The 22722-nt window shown below is 43.0% G+C and overlaps 1 protein-coding gene across 1 annotated transcript in view; it reads right to left on the bottom strand.

The window, feature by feature from the left end:
• LOC126188768 (nascent polypeptide-associated complex subunit alpha, muscle-specific form-like) overlaps nt 1-22722 on the bottom strand; it is a 78761-nt gene that overhangs the window by 55168 nt on the left and 871 nt on the right. The gene's annotated exons all lie outside the window — the stretch shown is intronic.

Below are 22722 nucleotides of genomic sequence, written 5' to 3'. Positions count from 1 at the left end.
AGAAACTGGAGCTCAGCCAAAGAAAAAAGTAACTATGCTAAGAAAATAGAGCGAGAAGTACATCAAGACTCTTTGGATAGAATAGTGTGAAAATTAAATGAAAATCTTCTACGTGATAGACAAGAGATGGCTTATAAATTTCTGGAACAACTTAGCAAACACGAAAAACTATACCTATGTAATGGTGGAAGAACATCATACTGTAAAAAATATAAAAACTTGTGAAAATTACGGAGGAATAAATGTATTGAACACTGACTGTATATTATCTGTATCAGTAATTAATAACAGTCTGGAAAGAATAGCTGACGCCCTCTGACTGGAGGAACAAATGGTTTCAGAAAAGGACGATAACGCAGATACTGTATTAAAGTAGGGTGGCAGATGATTCAAAATAGACGAGAACATAATCTGGAGACCCATATTGCATTCGTAATTATGTAATCTCGTTTTTTTCTATTTAAGACATTTTAATTAATGCAAGGGAAGAGAGAACAGGACTATCAGAAATTAACAGAGGAGTACGTCAAGTGTGCAATCTCTCACCCCTTTTGTTAAATATATGCATTCACGACACTGTTATAAAATAAAAAGAAAATTTAACTCAGGAATAGAATTAATTCGTAGAAACACACGTTTAAATACTGTGCTCTTTGCTGACAACTGAATAATTTTGCAAAAGATGGAGGACACTTTACGATTTGCTCTACATTGCTTGTACTTAACAGGTAAACTCTATGCCTTGAAAAAACCAGAAAAAAAATAAAAGTTACATATTTTAAAGGAACATACTTTCTCAAATAATTCTAAATGGAAGATCGGTTGAACCTGTATCTTACATTCAGTTATTAGAGTGTGATACAAGTTATGAATACGATAATGACATCTCCAGTAAGTTAAAGAAGTTTCCCACTAAACATAGAACATAAGCCAATAAAACTAGAACTGACACAAAGACAAAATTCTACAAAGTAATAGCAACACCTATGCTCACAAACGGAAGTGCGACTCGGACAATAACTAAGAAAGATCAAAAAAGGATACAGACAGCTGAACCGAAATTTTGAAGGAAAGTGAAATGCTGTACTCTAAGAGATCAAATACACAATTCCAAATTAAAGTAAGAATTAAATATAACATGCATGACCGAAAGACTACAATACAGGATAACAAAATGGAAGCAGTGTATTGAAACAATGGAGGCAGAAAGAATAATCAGACACGTAACAGCCTATAACGTAACTTTTCGAGACCCAATTACACGAAATCGATTTAATTTTAAACTTTTCAAGAAAATTGACCTTTATAATCGTGGTAAGCATGGAATAAAGAAGGAATTGTCAAAAAGTTCACTTCGGAACATAATTTTAAAGTTTTACACAAAATTAACTTTTTATATCACAGTAATCAATGAATACAAGAAGAAATTGCAAAAATAAATCAAGCAGTTGTCTTAAGCATGTGGTTTCTCTGGTGTACTGAGATACGACGGTTTACGATGGTTGGTACCAGAAGTACGTGGACATCCGTCCGCAGCAGAAATATCGTTGCGCGCAAACCAGTCACAATGTACACGAGAAACACGCCCCCTGGACTGACAGCGTAACCAGTTTGAGAGGCGTGCTTAAGTGATCGTGCACGAGCAGAAGTCGTCAGTTGCAAGTTGTAAGCCAGTCCGAGTCTTGCTGGGAGTTCCTGCAGAACGTTCGTCGTGTCTTCAAGCCTTCCAATGAGATAGAAACTGTGGCCGACAGAAAAACAGTGGTTAGTCTTCAGTAGAGGCAGAACAAGGAACAGATTTATCGTGTATGGACAGAAACCACCCTGTCTAAAGATATAACTGAGTGTTGGGTAATATATTTTACTTTTCACTATTCTTTGTTACTTTCATCGTGTGCGAGTGCTGCCTAAATCCTGCGCTTCCGTCCTACGAGGTTACCTCTATTAGTTTTTTTCAGCGGCAGCCAGAGTTTCATTACAGTGGATGCCTCCAGACAACAACAGTTCCACTTCGAAACTACTGTGGAATGCAGTTTCCTACCACCCATCATTTCGTGACTAATATTTGAAAGGAATTTCGCGTTTTTCCTAGACGCGACGCAATTGTATCTATAATGGTAATGTACACCTCTCTACTATCTGTAACAAACGCTGACAATGTCATCGCTTCATAATCCTCAGCACAAGTAAGTGGTTTTACGTCAGGAAGAAAATGCAGCATCATTATTCGTGAAGTTTACAGGCGTTTGTCCAGTCAACAAAAGTACCGTCGCATGTGTTGATAACCGTAAACAATTCAGAGGAGCTACTCTCCCACAAAAGCTTTACTACAAGAGACTACTAAACGTTGACTATCTCAGATACATGAGTTAGCTCATCAAACATACATCAAAATTCTAGTTAGTTTCTTATCATATTTCATCCTCAAACGATACAGTGTTCTTCAACACCCAAAACCTTTCAGAATCGCATGGCCACTCAATGCAGCTGCTTTCAGTTCGTCATTTACGTCTGCTGTCACCAAAATGGCCACGTGGTTGCATGTTTTCTCATGCTCGAAGAGCGTCAAATGTAAGGGGCGATCAAAACGTTTCCGTTTGAGGATGCTGCTCCAGTATATACACTGACGAGCCAAAACATTATGATCACCTTCTTAACAGCTTGCTGGGCTATCTTTGTAATGCAATATATCACTGATTCTGTGCATCATCAATTCTGCAGATCGTTGGTACATTGGTGGAGCTATGCTGCACCAAGTTTCTACGCGAAAGTTATGCAATTCCATTAATAATTTGCTGCTTACTTGTGTACACGGTGAATTTGATAGTGAACCAGATGGGAACCATCGGATTCACATCAGGAGAATCTGGTGGCCAAGGCATTAACGTGATTTCACTATTATGTTCCTCGAAAAACTGTAGCACGAATCTAGCTTCGAGACACATGCAATTATACTAGTGAAAGGTGGCATCGTCGACAGGGAGACAAGGACAAACCACATCCAAGGGGCAAACCACATCCAAGAGGCTTTTATTCAACTCCAAGCACTCCATTTAACAGCAAGGACAACAGGGCTCTTGATCATGGTCGGAAAGACCAATATATTTACCAAATTAATGATACTCCTAAACCAATGAAAGCCACCGTTAGCAAGCAATTCAAGCGAGCCAAAACCGTAAGGTACCTTGCAAAGTCGATGTCGAATGACGTCAGTGTAACGGTGGCTCTCGAGCAAATGAAAATCAGTCTAGATAGGAGATACTACGGTTTCAGAAAAATGTGCCCCTCCAAACATTTATCGATGAACATCAAATTAAGACACTGTAACACAGTGGTGAGACCACCGTCAGTCCTCTGTGAAACAGAGTGCCTACCTGTAAGCGAGATAATCCCAATAAGAACCCTGGATTTACAAGAAAGGGAATTCCTTCGAAAGATAATTGGACCAAGCATGCTACCAGATTGGAGACGACGGTACAGACCTAATCGTGAATTCTACCACCACCAAGAAAACCTCATCAATGCTATCAGAATAAGATGACTACCTTTCCGTGGTCACATGTGCAGAATGCACGCAAATAAGCGGTCATATAAGAGTGTGAAATCTTATGGGACTTAACTGCTAAGGTCATCAGTCCCTAAGCTTACACACTACTTAACCTAAATTATCCTGAGGACAAACACACACACACCCATGCCCGAGGGAGGACTCGAACCTCCGCCGGGACTAGCCGCACAGTCCATGACTGCAGTGCCCTTGACCGCTCGGCTAATGCCGCGCGGCCGGTCATATAAGATCTTCGTAGTAGGCAGTAGCGGTAAAGCAACTAGATCCTTGTGAATCAAGTAAAATGCCTTGCACAACTTCATATTAGGTAAGACTTACTAGCTAAGCGAGATGTGGCTACCATTCAGTTATTGAAAGCGGACCCTTCATAGCAGCCCTTACACAAGCTAACAGCAATGAGAGCAATACATGGTCCGAGGAACACAAATTAAAGTTCAGCAGGAAAATGAAGGAAAATTGGGCTGACAGAAAAGGTCAAGGTACTACTTAGAAAACAACTACTAAACTTCACCAAGACCGCCAGAAGCGACAGGTGACAACAGCAAAAACACAAGCACAGTGGTCCACAAGTGCCCATACGAGTTGCAAAAGCAGTGGTTTGAAATAGATGGCATTCCTTTCCAGTTGTAGCTCAAATATTGGTTTTCATGCTGGTATGAAAGAATTCTTGCATAGCCCTCGGCAGTGTTGGTAGTGTCTGGCGAAAGGCATAGTGACGTAATCTGTTTGAAGTTGAAATAAAGCTGTCTTTGATGACAAGAGCGATGTGTGGCAGACGGAGATGCGGAAAACACGCGAGTGGAGGATGGGCGCTGTCCATGAACTGCGGAATGCGCGCCGGCAAAAAGAAGCCACTGGCTGAAGGACGGTTGTGATGTCACGAGCTACGTAACGGCGGCTGCTTTCTACGGCACCTCTGCACACTGCTGTCGCGAGCGATCGCCGCTTCGGCACTCCAATCCATTGCTGGCGACGAGCGAGGGTTTTTTCCGCAAAGAGTTCTTAAGGCTGCTTCCCACGCGAATTCAGTCAGTTTTCGTCTGTATTCTTAGTAGAATGAGACATCAGAAAGAGTAGAGATTTGAATAAGAAGGGTCATTAGACAGACGCGAATATTTATAGATCTGTATCACTGGCGTCAATCTGTAGTAGAATCACAGAAACTGCTTTAGGCTTATGGATTATGCCATTTAAGGAGAACGCAAATCTTGTGAATAAAAACGACGCTCATTTTGAAAGTAGAGATCTTTCAGAACTCAGCTCGCCCTTTATTCATGAGAAGCGGTGCGCTGTATGCAAAGGCTCTCAGGTTGATGCCGTGTTCTGTCAGTTAGGTGAGGCATTGCATACAATATCAGACTGTCGTTGAGTGAACAAAAACGACCTTAGGGGACGTCCATTAATTACGTGAGCTCAAAATAAAGGAGGAGCGGTCTGACAAAATCAACCCAAATCTCATTTGGGGGGAGGAGGAGGTTATGAAAAGATAATATACATTATTATTACAGGTAAATTATTTTATTATGTGATTACTCTCGAGCATAGGCAATATGTAAATGCCCACCAGTCTTTATTGCCTTTCTGAACTGAACCGAATGCTTTACACGCGTGCTTCCCCAGGCTTTCACGGTATCAAACAAGTGGCGCACAAGTGTTAGATTTCATGTTGGGAAGTTCTCTGCTGCGACAGTCGAAATCACAGCGTGTCAGTGAGTCAGCCTCTGTATTCTTCGACGCGTATAAAGCTGATGGTACTGTGTCAAATATGGATTTGTCACAAAACCTTTACAGTGCTTGTGTTAAACGGCATTCCGACAAGTCGAAACAGACACGCGAGCAAGAAGCTAGACTGAAATTCACCGAGAAGACTCCTCTTACTGCCTATGTTAATAGGAAAATTGAAAAGCTACATAATCATAGGGTTCATAGGAAGGTACAAATAATGTTGCTTTTCCTCTGAAAAGTAAGTAAAGGTTCAATGACACTTAATGTATACCACATGCCAAGTAGAGGGAGGTTTTGTAGGGATCCATCAAAACGGTTAATACTATTACTGTAGAGCTTTTTTGTCCGTCTGTCTCTGTTCAGAAGTCACACTGAGTTTAACTGATAAAATCTTAGGAAATGTAATCCAGCCACGAAAGGAGTGGCGTACAAAACGCTTGTTCGAACGATTCTTGAATACTGCTCTCGAGTTTGGGACACGTCGGATTAACACAAGAGACAGAGAACAGTCAACGAAAGACGCCGCTTTTCATCACCGGATCGTTTATTCGGCGGAAGGCCGTTACTGAGATACTCAATATACTCCGTGGCTGCTACGGTCTTGCAGCTGTATGGAAAGAAGAGCTGCACACTTGGCTTTTGAAGTTGCCCGAAGGCAGGCGATTGAGGTCAGGTGATCTTGGAGGGCAGCGTACACGCCCTGCTCTCCCTCTCCATCTCGGACCATAACAGAGTGGCAGATGTCGTCTACAACAGCATAAGTCATATAGATTCAACAGTCATGGTTGAATTTTTAATCCCAGTTAGAAGAGCCCATGATTCAAATCTTTACATTTCAAGTACGTTTGTATGAACTAGGCCATTATTTCATAGTGATGTGGAACTTCGCTTGGATGCCATTAAGTATCTGCGGTCGGAGGACTTGTCTGGTGTAGCGTTAATTACAGCAGAGTATGCAGAAAATTAATGCCTCAGAAAGTATGTGACACCGCTTAAAGCTTCTTAAATACAAAAACCGTTATTAGCATTCTGTATCTTTATTCTTCATATCTACATATTCGCAACCCTATGCTGGTAGAGGTCTCAGTACTGTAGCGTATAACATGACGGTATACTGTAGCGTATAACGGTGCCTGAAACGGCGTATTCTAGTTGTGTTTCAAATTCGAAGAGCTCGTCCATACATGAAGCCCCTTCTCTTTCAGCATGACAGGGCCAGAGCATAAACAAACACTACATCTGCTATAATCCGATACTTTGGGTTCACTGTGATCGATCATCCTACATACAGTCATGACTTGGTCCCATTCGATTTTTGTCCGTTTACAAAACTTAAAGAACACCTTCGAGTATTTCACTTTGATTTTGATGAAGCGGTGCAACCACAGGTGAGAGTGTGGCCCCGTCAACAGTCAAACAGTACCACAGGTGAGAGTGTGGCCCCGTCAACAGTCAAACAGTCTGCAGTGACGGTATTAAGAAGACTGTTCCTCGTTGGGAGAAATATGCTGAGAAATAAATATATACACACAAAGAATAAAGACGTAGAATGATAATAAAGGAAGGAAAACGAGCTCAAGGCGTGAAGTTTGTGTTGTCGAGGGCGCTGGACGAGGATAGTCCATGCAGGTAAATAAGCCGTAGTGCTGCAGTGTTGTAATGGCTAGTACACCTGCCTAGTAAGCAAGGAGTCACAGGTTCAAGTCCCAGCCGTGGCACAAATCTTAATTCATTTATTGAACGTCTATCATTATCATATAGAAGTCTACTTGATTTAAAAAGCTTAAAAAGTTTTCACATAAAAATTTGGGGGCATCACACTGTCATAAATTACATACACAAACGTTCCTTGTGAGTCAGCATATCTACTAGTAAAACCCATGCCAAAACCGTTACTGCGGTTCCTGAGATTAACCTTCATATACAAACACGAAAATTCCACAGGGAACTTTAATTCATCATAGTTCAGCCAATTTCCACGAACTATTTATGAAAACTTGTGAATCAATTTAGCAATTAGTGAAAACCGTATAAAAATCCTTACAGCAATTCCTGAAGTTAGCCTTCACATACAGACAGAAAAAATGGAACAGGACACTTAAGTTCATCGTTGATCAAGCAATTTCCACGATATATTCCTGAAGTGTATACACAAATCTTCCTTTTCAATCATTCATTCAATTAGTGGATTCCGTATCAACCAAACAGCAATTTCTGAGAGCATTTTAATTTTTATAATCATCGCGGTTCTCATCTCTCCACTAGGGTCTTACTATTCTCGGGATAAAGCGGTTTGTCGACCAGTTGGCCTTTACGAACCCAGGCACACAAGGAACAACTTATCGACCTGAGACACACTACACGAATATGAGGCATGTGTAATTATCACCGTGATATTTGATATCTCACGATAGTTATCCGGCCCTGAAATAATAACTTGTCTGACAGCTCAAAAAGTGCCAAGGGTGAACTTTAGTATCACAGATCTTGAGTAAAATCGCAACATTCTACGAGCAACTCACTTGCTCACGATAAATAAACTGTCATTTGCAAAAATATGCCCGTCAGTCCGTTAATACAAAACTAACTTCAGTAAATCGAACTTTCAGCCGGCCGAAGTGGCCGTGCGGTTAAAGGCGCTGCAGTCTGGAACCGCAAGACCGCTACGGTTGCAGGTTCGAATCCTGCATCGGGCATGGATGTTTGTGATGTCCTTAGGTTAGTTAGGTTTAACTAGTTCTAAGTTCTAGGGGACTAATGACCTCAGCAGTTGAGTCCCATAGTGCTCAGAGCCATTTGAACCATTTTTTGAAATCGAACTTTCCAATTCAATGAAATGAAATGTCGTGTGGTGAGGGCCTCCCGGCGGGAAGACCTGATCGCTTGGTGCGATTCTTTTGAGATGACAACACTTCAGTGACTTGCACGTCGATGAGGATGAATTGGTCATGATGACGACGACACAAATACCCAGTTCCTGAGCGGAGAAAATCTCCAATCCAGCACGGAATCGAACCAGGCCCCCAGGCATGACAAGCTGCCGCGCTGTCCACTCAGCTACAGTGGCGGACATTCGATTTCCATCATATGGTATCACAATATTTCAGCAAATAAAATCATCATGAGTGAAACTACAACAACCACTTCCAGTAGAAATTAAAATCTACACAACCCTATTTTTTCATAAAATATAGTCATGCTTCTCCTGGATTCCCTTAATATTTATCATCAACCGTTACATTCAAAATTAACAGTATATCCTGCCTGGCGCGGAACATATCATTATCATGTCACGTACCGATTGGAAGAGAACAGAAGATGTTTAACATTTTTCATAACTTATTTCTGAGCAAGCGGTTTCTACGGCAGCTACCTTACTCTCGCCCGGCTGCTTCCCGCTACTGTCTACCAGGTGCTCTCTCCTCGACCGTTCACCAGCAGCGGGGCCCCATAACTACACTATGCGATCAAAAGTATCCGGATATCTGGCTGAAAATGTCTTAAAAGTTCGCGGCGCTCTTCATAGGTAATGCTGGAATTCAATATGGTGTTGACCCACCCTTAGCCTCGATTGCACCTTCCACCCTCGCAGTCATACGTTCAGTGAGGTGCTCGAGGGTTTCTTAGGGAATGGCAGCCCACTCTTCACGGAGTGCTGCACTGAGGAGAGGTATCGATGTCGGTCGCTGAGGCCTGGCACGAAGTCGGTGTTCCCAAACATCCAAAAGGTGCTCTATGGGATTCAAGTCAGGACTCTGTGCAGGCCAGTCCATTACAGGAATGTTATTGTCGTGTAACCAATCCACCACAAGCCGTGCATTGTGAACAGGTGCTCGATCTTGTTGAAAGATGCAATCGCCATCCTCGAATTGCTCTTCAACAGTGAGAAGCAAGAAGGTGGTTAAAACAGCAAAGTAGGCCTCTGCTGTGATAATAACATGCAAAACAACAGGTGGTGCAAGCCCCTTCCATGAAAGACACAACCACACCATAACGACACCGCCTCCGAAATTTCCTGTTGGAACTATACACTCTGGCACATGACGTTCACCGGGCATTCACCACACCCACACAGTGCCATCGGATCGCTATATTGTGTACCGTGATTCGTCACTCCACTCTACGTTTTACCACTGTTTAATTGTCCAATGTTTAAGCTCCTTACATCAAGAGTGGCGTTTACCGGCGTGATGTGTGACTTATGATCAGCCGCTCGATCTTGAAATCCAGGTTTTCTCACCCCCCCCCCCCCCCCGTCCATCTGTCATGGTACCTGCAGTAGATCCTGATGTAGTTTCGGATCCCTGTGTGATGATCTGGATAGATGTCTGGCTATTACACATTACGACCCTCTTCAATTGTCAGCGATCCCTGTCAGTCAACAGACGAGGTTGGCCTGTACGCTTTTGTGCTGTACGTGTCCCTTCACGTTTCCAGTTCACTGTCACATCGGAAACAGTGGACCTAGGGATGTTTAGGAGCGTAGAAATCTCGCGTACAGACGTATGACACAAGTGAAACCCAATCACCTGACCACTTTCGAAGTCCGTGAGTTGCGCCCCATTCGGGTCTCTCACGATGTCTAATGACTACTGAGGTCACTGATATGGAGTACCTGTCAGTAGGTGGCAGCACAATGCACCTAATATGAAAAACGCATGTGGTTGGGAGTGTCCGGATACTTTTGAGCAGATTGTGTTTTTTCAGTTTCTATTACAAGAGGTTGGTACTTGAGAGGCGAGCCGCATCAAATTAGTCAGAAGACTGATGACTCAATTAACAAAAAAAAGTATTAACAACTTTACCGTACTGTGATTTCCCTTCTCAGTTGTCTAACTTCTCATTCTGACATTCCTACAAAATGTAATCTCTACGTATAGTAATTGAAGACGGCTGACATATGCGACCCGTCACAATATATAGCGACTCCTAACCGCAAATTCGCAAATATTGTTTATCTATGATAAATTAATGTTCCCCGCCACATTTCCCTCTCTGTATGTTCAGGCTAACCTCAGGAACTACTGCAGGAATTTTTATACAGTTTTCGCTCATCGGTAGACTGATCCACGAAAAAGTTTTTTGATATATTATTTATTTGTTTACTTCACCCGATCTGATAAGGGCCATCAGCTTTGATGTAAGATCTCTTACATCTGACCAGTAATATACAAGTTACTACCGCTACGCCAGGTAAGCCACCCAGCGGTAGATACTTAAGGCTAGTGAAAGCAGCCGGGGCTGGTCGCCATTATACATACACAGAGGGGACCATATTTTATTTACCAACTTCAAGCAACAGAAATACGGTGGTTGCAAGTAGTAACATAATTCAGTTATGGGACCTAGTTACATGCATTAGCAATTACTACAGTATGTAATACACTGGTGTGCCAAACGTGATGACGAAAGTAACTTCCGTATCACGCATCACTGCCAAGTACAGTATCTCTATGAAACTTGCACCATATATAGAAATAGCTTCTACCACAGAAGGTAACTTAAAGAAATTAGCAATGAGACTAACAGAAATGGCACTTTTATTCAAAGACAATAATTACACTGAAGTTACTGTGATTTAGGATGGTTTACTGGACGTTCAAAGACGTGTGATCATCAGGCCTGACACTGCATGCTCTGGAACATGCTTCCATGCTGGTCGCAAGGTTGACACGGAGTTCTTGTGGAAGGGCATCCCATTCTTCCACTAGAGCGCGTGGTAACTGCTGAATCGTCGTTGGTGTATGTGGTAATACGTCTCCCCAACCCATGTACGACGGTACTCAATTTGGGGGAATGGGCGGACCAGACCGTTCGCCGAATACCCTATCACTCCAAGAGCTTCTCTACCTGCGCCGTTCGATGCGGTAGCACCTTTTAATCCATATAAGTGAAGTCAGGGTCGACTGCAACCCACAAAAGACGCACTAGGGGAAGGAGTACAGCGACACTTTAATGCGAGTAGTGTGTTCAACAAATGTTTGGAAATCAGTACTTCCATGCATTATGCCTGTCAACACCACACACACTGCTGGAGGTATCCTTATAAGGTAAGAGATGGGAACACGTTATGCGTCCAGGAACATTGCTGAACAAGATCGCTTTGGTGGTCCAAGTATTATGGTGTAAGAATGGAAGGCCCCACCACAAGAACCCTTTAACCAACTTTGTGGCCATTGTGGGAGCACGTTGCAGAACATGCTTTGCAGTCCGTGTTGATCACACAATCTTTTGAAAGCCATGTCCCGCCTTTTGTAATGTCCAGTGAACCATCATAATTAGGAATGGCTTCAGTGGAATTATTGTGTCGCTTCCGTTGGTATGAGTGCGTATTTGTTTCACTTATCTCCTACACTATGCTATGCTATATTATATTACACTATACTATACTAATCTAGATTATTCTGTACTATACTGTTGCATTTCTTTCTCGACGAAGATTAAATGAAGTTTAATATTTAGCAGTGACACATCACGGTGAAAGTGCTTTCATCCTCAACTTTTGCACACCGGTATACGTATTGTCATACCTGCCTACACCTTGAAAATAGCGTCCCCAGAGTTCCACACGTTTGTCTGGATGCTCTGCTGAACGTGTCACAGAAAATCTTCCATTAGACGACTTGGTATATCCTACGGAACGGTGCTCATGTCACAGGTGTGGCAGACTTAAATTTGTCAGTTGTCTCCAAACGATTAACAAAGACCTCTTTGTCACATAATCCCAGAGGAAGTAACCAGGAGCTGTTACCTCTGATGAACTGGATGTACGCGTCGCATCGGCAAAGTGGGATATCACAGTTTCTGGAAATGTTAGTCCGAGTATAACCGTGCCTTGGCCTGGTGTGTGAGCCGCTGCGCCATCCAGCTGAAAGAAATGTTATTCAGCTAATCTCTGCAGCATTTTGCAGTAGGGGTCAGGTGTCCAATTAAAAAAAAAATAGGGATAAATAATCCCACAGATACCAATTTCACAACACACAAAAACTTTTGGACTCGCTTTTGGCTTGTCATGTTAATGTCGTCGATATGCCGGAGATCAGTACCTTATTAACATACCGAATCATGAATAAGTTTCATTCATTGGGCATCAGCCGTTGTTGAAGAAAACGTAATCTTCGATTCACTGGAAGAATACCCGTGCAGTTGGCGAGTCTGTTTCGTCTACCGATGTCGCTCAACTCCCGAACCACCAGCAGTTCATGTGGATGACACTTCAAATCATCGAGCAAGCGGCCGGAGACACGTCGAAATAGTTGTAATGTTCGAACATGTCACCATACTGAACGTTTGGGACTGTGTTCAGACTCTCGCTTTCGAACAGTTCTTTCCTGGCTCGGTGACTGCAGGTTCTAAACACTACGAATGACCTTCCGCTGCGAATGCTTTGCCCCTTGGGTACAGCCAAATGGCGATCATTGCTGTTCTGTCGTCATGCCCACAGAATCAGTTCTGATAAAGGATTCCACAGCCGTGTCTGTGAAAACTACCGCTCACGAGGAGAACACAGGAACTGCAACAACACAATTTTCCCACAAACTTAGGTCAGTGGACGAGGGATCAAAATAAGCGAACACGTGTCTCGTTCTGCCCGTAGATATTAACCCGTTTCTGAAAAATCGACAGTCAAGGATTTCGGGGCATTTTTCTGGACACTTTATGTGCCTTTTACCGCAGCCTGTCTGGAGATGAAATGATGGCACAGTGCTTCTTAATCCTGTGCCCCGTGTTCTAAACCCGATCCTTACTTTATTTTCGTTTCTCATTTATATACCGATGTCTGGAGAAGATTATTATACGAATGTTTTCCAGTGTATATTAATATAATATTGTCCTTATTCGCCAACTAATTGTATGTCAGACGAATGAATTTAAAAACTGGAAAAATTATTTGATGTTGTTTTTGGTAAAATTCCTGTAATGATCTTGACTCAAAATCAACTGCAAGCACCAGTTTTCGGAAAAGTGACCAGTTATCTATAGGGTGCTGCGAAATTACTGCCAACGTGCGAAATCTTCGCCATTGTGAACGACGTTTGTTTTTCAAGTGAGATTCATACGAAGAAATGTTATTGTAGCAAACCTGCCTATGAGCGATGCTCGTGGTGTTCGGAATATCTGTGTTTCGAATGTTTGTACTATCGTGATCATCCAAGAAAATGCACCAAATCTTACTGAAGAATGGTCATATGAATAACAGAACAAGAGAATTTAAAAAAGGTTGTAAACCCCCAACACATTATACACATCTATAAAATGTATTAAATAGATTACGCTTATTGTGAAATTCAGTTGTAATTTTAAAATTAATATAACAACGTTGAATCCCCAAATCTGATACGAAACGTTCGTGTAGTAACATGTGTAGATAAACAAAAACTACAATAAAAAATAAATAAAAATGATATTCGGATTTAGAACATCGGGCGCAAAATTATGAAGCCATAACTCTAACCACTGAGCTCCAATCTCGTCTGAGAATCCAGTGCGGTAAAAAGCTTTGACTGTCGTTTTATCACCAACAGTTGAGTATCTACGGATGAGCCGAGACACGCGTTCGCTTAACTTGGCCCCCCTGCCATTGAGGTAATTTCCGGGTAATCTGTTGATGGCACTTGTGTTGTTCTCGTCAGTGACACACTAAATGGCTGATTCTCTATATTCAGTAATGTACGCATGCGCATCATTCAACACGCATGTGGTCATTGTTGTCAACTGCAATTGGTAGATATCGTAATTTGGTGGCCTGCTTTTGTATGAATGGATACGATTACTAAATAAAGGCAAGCGAAAATGAGATACCTGTCTCGAAATATGTACTGGTTGATGAAATATACAACAAGTGGAAATGGGCAATACATTACTTCCTGCTGGAAAAGTGTTCTAGCAAAAGGAAAAGGAGAAAAGAAGCCCCACTTCCCACGCCCCATTCGAAGTCAGGTGAATTGCAGTATCAACTCAGATACTACGTTTTACTATGACTCTCCGGAATGGGGCGGTGCTCCGGAGAAACTAGACGGGCTGTTGAGGGCGGCCGACATTGAACTCAATTCCGGGCGTTACGGTCATGGCAAGGTTCCCCCCTCCCCACTGGCGGGCGCAGCGCCCGAGCACCAAAGCACCGGCAATGCTCTCCGATCCGTCTTACTTTAACGGCCTCACAATTAGGCACGGTACAGTTTCCAGCAAAGCCACGTCATTGATGACGTAATTTATGTTGCGGGTTACGGTGTCTTCCGGTTGTTACGCAGTGACATAAAATTTAACGTTTTCCTCGAATTGCCCCTGCGGCGGGCCGTAATATCTTCCGCCACTGCGGGCCGTATTGGCTGCTACCAAAATTTCCAAAGAGCCCATAAAAGTTCACTTCCGTTTAAACATCCGAACCGGCGCCATAGGCTGCGTAGCTGCGAGCAGGGCGGTGTTCGAGCCACACACGCGCTCCGCGTCCGCAACTGCTTCACTGAATAAGAAAGAGGGTACGGCCCTATAAAGGGCTTATAGCAGGCGCGTTAGGGCGATTTGGAGTTACTCTTTCGAAATTACTTGAATTTTATATTTTTTAACTAGAACTCTGCGCGACTGTAATTAAAGCAGTTGGCGCACAATGGGTTTTTACTTCGGTTCGTTTCTTGGAGTTTGCATATCACGTAAATGTTCTTAGCATTTTTATCGCTCCATTATGGCCAGAAATATCTGCAGGACGTGAACAGTAAGAGATACGACCATACTCACAGAAATACTCACACACACACACACACACACACACACACACACACACACACACAACTGTTGCACCATCGACCCCCTTACATTTCACTAACAGTTCAAAACACAGAAACTCGAAATTATAATACGCAGAGGAGCAGCCATTTTGGTGTATAAACAGTGTATAGAACTTTTTGTGTCTAACTGGGGGAATTACACTTTTCAGTGCAACTTTAACTGTTTTAAACGCCACTGCATAGCACATAAACAGAAGAGATCTTTATTGTAATTTTCTATTCAGTCATTTCGGAAAAAAATTCTTTCCGTTTATCGCGTAAACACCAGATGAAATAACTGAACTTTACGTTTGGCGCCAATCGTTTTCTTCTTAATCGGCACATTTCTGAGAGATGTCCACTGTCTAAGAGGACTAGTTATCGCGTCTGATTGTAACGCAGCAGGCCCAGGTTCGATTTCTGACCTGGTCGGAGATTTTCTCCGCTCGGGGACTGGGTCTTCTGTAGTCCTCATCCTCATTTCGGATCATTATCGACACCCAAGTCGCCCGATGTCACCTCAACGAAAAAGACACTTGCAACTTGGCAACCGAACTTCCGTCCGGCCATCAATGCCATACGATCATTTCGTTTGAATTAAGACATAAAAAATAAATACTGAAAATTTTACAAGAAATGCTCCTATTTATAGGCCGCCAAATAAGTTCATTGTTAGATATATATAAAACCACGGTTTCTTTACTGTATAGGCAGAAGAAAGATGCGAGTATGAGACAGAATGCTAAATAGGAACCCTTGTCTCGATAACTTCAGCCATTCAGCATATATTTTACATTTATTCTGCATTTCGTTTACTCGAATCGGATTCGCTTTCCGCAGAGGCAATGAGTATGTGTCTAAATCATGTCAGTTTGCTCATATCAAACCTAGAGAAATAAGTGAACAATTATGTTGAATAACGCAAGAAATTATTTTCAGCGAAAAGCGGGAGACAAGTACTTCAATAAATTACAAGGTTAATCAGTGGTAAAAGCGAAATTGTGCCTCGTAAGGTAGGCAGATACTTTTAGAACGAGTACAAATGTTCGTTTGGAAAGAGTGATAATGGTCAGTACCCAATTCTCCAGTTATTAAGAGACTGGTACAAGAAACTGAACTATACGAAACGTATTTTGTTTATCTCGAACCGACTGCGAATGTAGGAATTTATGACCTTTGAAAATGTCAGCTTCCCTGTTCGCCTGCTATGTACGTAACGAAATTTTATTACTAAAAATATTTTCATGTAAAATAATATCTCAAAACTCAATGCGCATTTCATTTGTAAACTGTTGATGTACCAAGCCCATGGCTTAATAATTTATTGTTGTCTGTCCGAAAAGAAAAGGCAAAACTGTTATAGAAAGGCGGACTACTAATAAAACACGTTTTATTCGGTACAGATATTATTTTTCCTTGTTGCAAGTACGAGACTATGTCTGGCGTGTCACTAACATGTTAATCAAAAAGCTCCGTCAGGTTGTAACGCACATAAAAATTTCTCTCGCTGTTTTCACACGCAGACAGGATTAGCCGAGTACTTTGCATACCTCAACTCGATTCTGTTCAATAGCGTAAGCTTTGGGAGGATTGCAGCTTCGGTGGCGTCAGTGTACATAAAAATATTATCTAATGTTGATAACCGAATCCCCCGTTAAAGTCTCTTCGGGGACCAACTGATTCTTAAACTCAAATGCCAACAACTATAGGAGCAATGCTGCTTCGTCGCAATCTATAAAAAATTTATGTAATACTGATAACCCAATGGGCTGTTAAAGTCTCTTCGGTAAACTATGAATTTATAAACTCAAAGGCCAATAAATTTACTTCTCAACGATAGGCCTATTTGTGGTTTACAATAAAATCCACAACTATAATAATAGAAGGAGAGATAATATTCATGAAGAGTTTGCTTCCAAATCGAAGTTTTCGTGTGTCCAGCCGGGTCACATCGTAATTGCTCCACAATTAATGGATTAATTATAACGTACCTGGCTGGACACCCGAGAATTCTACAAGTTAGAGATACGCCAGGAAAACATTACATAGTGAACGCAAATTGCTGTTAGCACCAACGTTCATATCAACTAGGTTTCAGCTCTTGTAGTGTACAGACGGCTTATAGCCATTTCTGAAAGCATTAGAGCTAAATTTTTAATATCAAATAGTAGCGTAATATAAGAGGAAGAGCAAAGATTTATGGAAACTAGCTCTTTTATATATAATGTACGTACACGAGGAAGAGTAATCTAGAAGTAATTGTATTAATTGGCAATGTGTGTACTTATCACTGAACTCCATATAATGAGCAGTGATTTGTGACGGTTAAATTAAGATAAATGGAACTGCTTCGGTGAATTATTGCTACCAATCGTAATACGATTTTTTTACGTTTCTATGACGCTTTAGAGTTGCCACAGTTCAAGGTGCCTATGGTTTGTAGTCAGTAGTGTCGGCAATCTTCTCCGTTTCGTTGTTGAGAGCTGGCATCAACGGTTGCAGTTGTGAATTAATTTTAGTCCTGTCTCTCTGCCGTACGGTTATTACTGGTTTTAGTATACCTCACATTAACAGCCTGCAGAAACTACATTTGCATGTTACTGTATAATTTTACACGTTCCTCAGTCCTGAATGGTCTCCTTTGTGATACACGGTACATCGTAATGTGTGAGAGAACGGATAAATTAATAAATTATAAGTGAGTACTCAGAATGCCGTCAGAACAATTTAACTGCGATGTAAATATCTGTGAAGATATTAGCCACCCAGTCATCAGCTTTCTTTTGTAGCACTAAATTTCAGAAGTTTCTATTCTATTCTATCCAAACTACACTCCTGGAAATTGAAATAAGAACACCGTGAATTCATTGTCCCAGGAAGGGGAAACTTTATTGACACATTCCTGGGGTCAGATACATCACATGATCACACTGACAGAACCACAGGCACATAGACACAGGCAACAGAGCATGCACAATGTCGGCACTAGTACAGTGTATATCCACCTTTCGCAGCAATGCAGGCTGCTATTCTCCCATGGAGACGATCGTAGAGATGCTGGATGTAGTCCTGTGGAACGGCTTGCCATGCCATTTCCACCTGGCGCCTCAGTTGGACCAGCGTTCGTGCTGGACGTGCAGACCGCGTGAGACGACGCTTCATCCAGTCCCAAACACGCTCAATGGGGGACAGATCCGGAGATCTTGCTGGCCAGGGTAGTTGACTTACACCTTCTAGAGCACGTTGGGTGGCACGGGATACATGCGGACGTGCATTGTCCTGTTGGAACAGCAAGTTCTCTTGCCGGTCTAGGAATGGTAGAACGATGGGTTCGATGACGGTTTGGATGTACCGTGCACTATTCAGTGTCCCCTCGACGATCACCAGTGGTGTACGGCCAGTGTAGGAGATCGCTCCCCACACCATGATGCCGGGTGTTGGCCCTGTGTGCCTCGGTCGTATGCAGTCCTGATTGTGGCGCTCACCTGCACGGCGCCAAACACGCATACGACCATGATTGGCACCAAGGCAGAAGCGACTCTCATCGCTGAAGACGACACGTCTCCATTCGTCCCTCCATTCACGCCTGTCGCGACACCACTGGAGGCGGGCTGCACGATGTTGGGGCGTGAGCGGAAGACGGCCTAACGGTGTGCGGGACCGTAGCCCAGCTTCATGGAGACGGTTGCGAATGGTCCTCGCCGATACCCCAGGAGCAACAGTGTCCCTAATTTGCTGGGAAGTGGCGGTGCGGTCCCCTACGGCACTGCGTAGGATCCTACGGTCTTGGCGTGCATCCGTGCGTCGCTGCGGTCCGGTCCCAGGTCGACGGGCACGTGCACCTTCCGCCGACCACTGGCGACAACATCGATGTACTGTGGAGACCTCACGCCCCACGTGTTGAGCAATTCGGCGGTACGTCCACCCGGCCTCCCGCATGCCCACTATACGCCCTCGCTCAAAGTCCGTCGACTGCACATACGGTTCACGTCCACGCTGTCGCGGCATGCTACCAGTGTTAAAGACTGCGATGGAGCTCCGTATGCCACGGCAAACTGGCTGACACTGACGGCGGCGGTGCACAAATGCTGCGCAGCTAGCGCCATTCGACGGCCAACACCGCGGTTCCTGGTGTGTCCGCTGTGCCGTGCGTGTGATCATTGCTTGTACAGCCCTCTCGCAGTGTCCGGAGCAAGTATGGTGGGTCTGACACACCGGTGTCAATGTGTTCTTTTTTCCATTTCCAGGAGTGTATTTATCATCCATGTTTCGCTTTCATACATGGATACACGCCTTAGAAATATTTACATAAAAGGCTTCCTGACACTTAAATCTATACTCGATGTTAACAGATTTATCTTCTTCAGAAACGCTGGTTTTGCGATTGCTACTGCACATTTTATATCCTCGTACTTCGACCGTCATCGCGTACTTTGCTGCCCAAATAGCAAAACTCATCTACTACAAGTGTATAATTTTCCTAATCTGGTTCCCTCAGCATCACCTTATTTAATTCGACTGAACTAAACTCCGTCATAACAGGCCAGGAAGGCCCAATGTTTCCGACCGGCCACCGTGTCATCCTCATCCCACAAGCGTCATTGGATGCGGATGTGGAGGGGCATGTGATCAGCACACCGTTCTCCCGACCGTATGTCAGTTTACAAGGAGCCGCTACTTCTCAATCAATAACTCTCAGCCATTGCCTCACAATGGCTGAGTGCGCCCCGAATCCCGACAGCCTCGGCAGACCGAATGGCCACCAAAGTTCTAGTACACCTTACCTGATTTAACCAACGCACGCCTCTCAAGTTCTCAGGGGACACGACTTCCCCGATAAACTTCGTTATTTCAGCCAAATTAAACCAAAAATTTGGAAATTATATTCACAAATCTTCGTCGCAAATCAATCTATCTGTTAATGAAAAGAGTATGAAAATCGCTGTAGTTCCTGAGATTGACCTTCAAATACACAAAGAAAAACTTGGCAGGTCTTTAGATACACAGTGTTAGTATTTTGTGTTTTACAAACACATCGCTATGTCATACTACGTAGGCTTCTGCGGCTAGTATTCGCGTCCTTGGTGATGCAGGTTTTATGGGCATTAGGCAGGTCCACAGTGCGTTTCTCTGTCGAACGTTTCGTACCCCAATACTGGAGACGTCATCACATGGTATAAAGACTCAGATAGCAATATCAAATTTAAACAGGCTTAGCAAACCGCAAAGTTTATACGTATCCATGCCAAAATCGGTCCGTGATGGGAGAGTTGGTGCTTTTGGCTTATTTGCTTCTAAGACCCGCAATGTGTCGAACTTCAGTTCTCTTTCTTTTCTGTTTTGTTCGCATTTCTGGGAATTCCCTATGCAACCTAGAATAGTGGTGATGAAAACTGCAACAGAGATGCGTGTGCCCTAGTTGGAGGAAAGATGATGGACATTGTAGAGAGTCTTATTTTGCATATTTTGTGGACAGGGCCTCTAAAGGAGGCAAGAAAGAAATTAATTTCTCCAATAACGCACCATCAAAACGTAAAAAATTCAAAAAAATTGCGGAAATTCAGTAATGTAACGTGGAGTTCCGACAGTGATATATTTGTCGGATGGAATAGGAAGAAGGGGAAGTGGTTTTGATACATCATGTACCCTACCCATATACTGGAAATGTAGAAATGTCCTCTCAATAAGGTTTTCTGTACATCTCAGCAAACCACATATTCGGAGATACGAATTTGATAGTTTATTGGTCTCAGTGCGTGATGTGATACTGTAAGATGAGTTTTCGTTTCGTCTGGGAATCGGACATGTCAAAACGTTCACTTGGATCAGGTAACCACCAATTACGTTTCTCCGATTCTATGGTTTTATCAATATTCACTTGTAACGAGGACGTACAGACAGGCCATAATGATGGTTCAAAATGACTCTAAGCACTATGGGACTTAACATCTGAGGTCATCAGTCCCCTGGACTTAGAGCTACTTAAACCTAAGGACATCACACACATCCATGCCCGAGGTAGGATTCGAACCTGCGACCGTAGCAGCAGCGCGGTTCCGGACTGAAGCGCCTAGAACCGCTCGGCCACACTGGCCGGCAAAGATGGTTCAAATGGCTCCAACCACTATGGGACTTAACATCTGAGGTCATCAGTCTCCTAGACTTAGAACTACTTAAACCTAACTAGCCTGAGGACGTCACGCACATCCATGCCCGAAGCAGGATTCGAATCTACGACCGTAACAGCCGCGTGGTTCCGGACTGAAGCGCCTAGAAGGCCCTAAAGACATTTCTACGTGTTTACTGCAGTGTATGGTGGAGGATACGTAATATGTCAGGACCACTTCCCGGGCTGCTATTCCATTCGTTAGGAGTGTTACTGTGGGGACTCCGTCTTACAATACTGAATTCCTTTAACTTTTTGTCGTTCTCTCGATGAGTCGTTGGAGGAAGTAATGTATTTATTGTCTGTCGTAAGGGGTAGGTTCAAAAAATGGTTCAAGTGGCTCTGAGCACTATGGGACTGAACTTCTGAGGTCATCAGTCTCCTAGAACTGAGAACTACTTAAACCTAACTAACCTAAGGACATCACACACATCCATGCCCGAGGCAGGATTCGAACCTGCGACCGTAGCGGTAGCGCGGCTCCAGACAGTAGCGCCTAGAACCGCTTGGCCACTTCGGCCGGCACGGGGTAGGTCTAAAAAATATTTAGAATAAGACTTTCCGTAAATAACAGCGACTTTGTCGCGGTGTCTCTAACTGGAGATTTGTAAAAGACCTCTGTGGCAGTAGCGTGAAATGATGTGAGTGGTACTTAAATCACAATATCAGTGTCTGGAGGGTGAAATGAATCTCTCTGCTTAAGAATGCTACTTTGTCTCTTCGGATCCTACACGTTTGGTTAGATACCATAGAATACTTACGTCTCAGTTTTTTACTCTAGTACACGACACAAAATAAAATAAGAAACTTACTAAAAAGTTTATAATGGTTGGAAATATGTCTGGAGTAAGTTGAAATAGCGAAGGAAACTAAAGAAATTAAATATTCTTAACACACACTCTCTGTGAACGACCTTGGGTGATCATAAACTGCGGTTACACTTCATCTCATTTCACTCCTGGTCCTTCCAAACATAATTCATGGCCCTCAGTCCACCAAATACGTGGTAGAATGCTTCCCTTGGTACACGCGTTTGTCGTATTCGGTAAGGACTAGAACTTGCGTCTCTGGTTAGAATAGAGGACTATCTACTTTGAAATTGTAACCAGTCGCTTTCATTGTTTCTTTTAAAATAACTTTTTTTTCTATTTTACGTAGATTTAACGCCACAGCATGACCATGTTTTTCAGTGGCCCAGCGAAAACTTTCCAGTTGGACGCTATTTCGGCGACTTACTTGTCACTAATCTACTGCAGTTATCCAATCTGGGAAAGGTGAGCTAGGGTTTAACAAAGAATCTGAAACACGTGTCATTTCTGACGGACCATCCGATCGTTGACAGGTGAAAGTTAGATTATAGGCAGACGAAGTGTACGTTTTCCGGCTTGTATTCGATTCAGCGATGTCTTAATTTCCAGCCACGCTCTTCACCGCTAGATCATCAGGCCCTATACACCCTTAGATGGAAGATAAATTCGAACTTTGAACCAAAAGCATCT

This window comes from Schistocerca cancellata, chromosome 5, assembly GCF_023864275.1.
Source record: "Schistocerca cancellata isolate TAMUIC-IGC-003103 chromosome 5, iqSchCanc2.1, whole genome shotgun sequence".
NCBI classification, from domain to species: domain Eukaryota; kingdom Metazoa; phylum Arthropoda; class Insecta; order Orthoptera; family Acrididae; genus Schistocerca; species Schistocerca cancellata.
The sequence above is the reverse complement of the archived record's forward strand: the minus strand, read 5'-3'. Positions and strand labels throughout refer to the sequence as shown.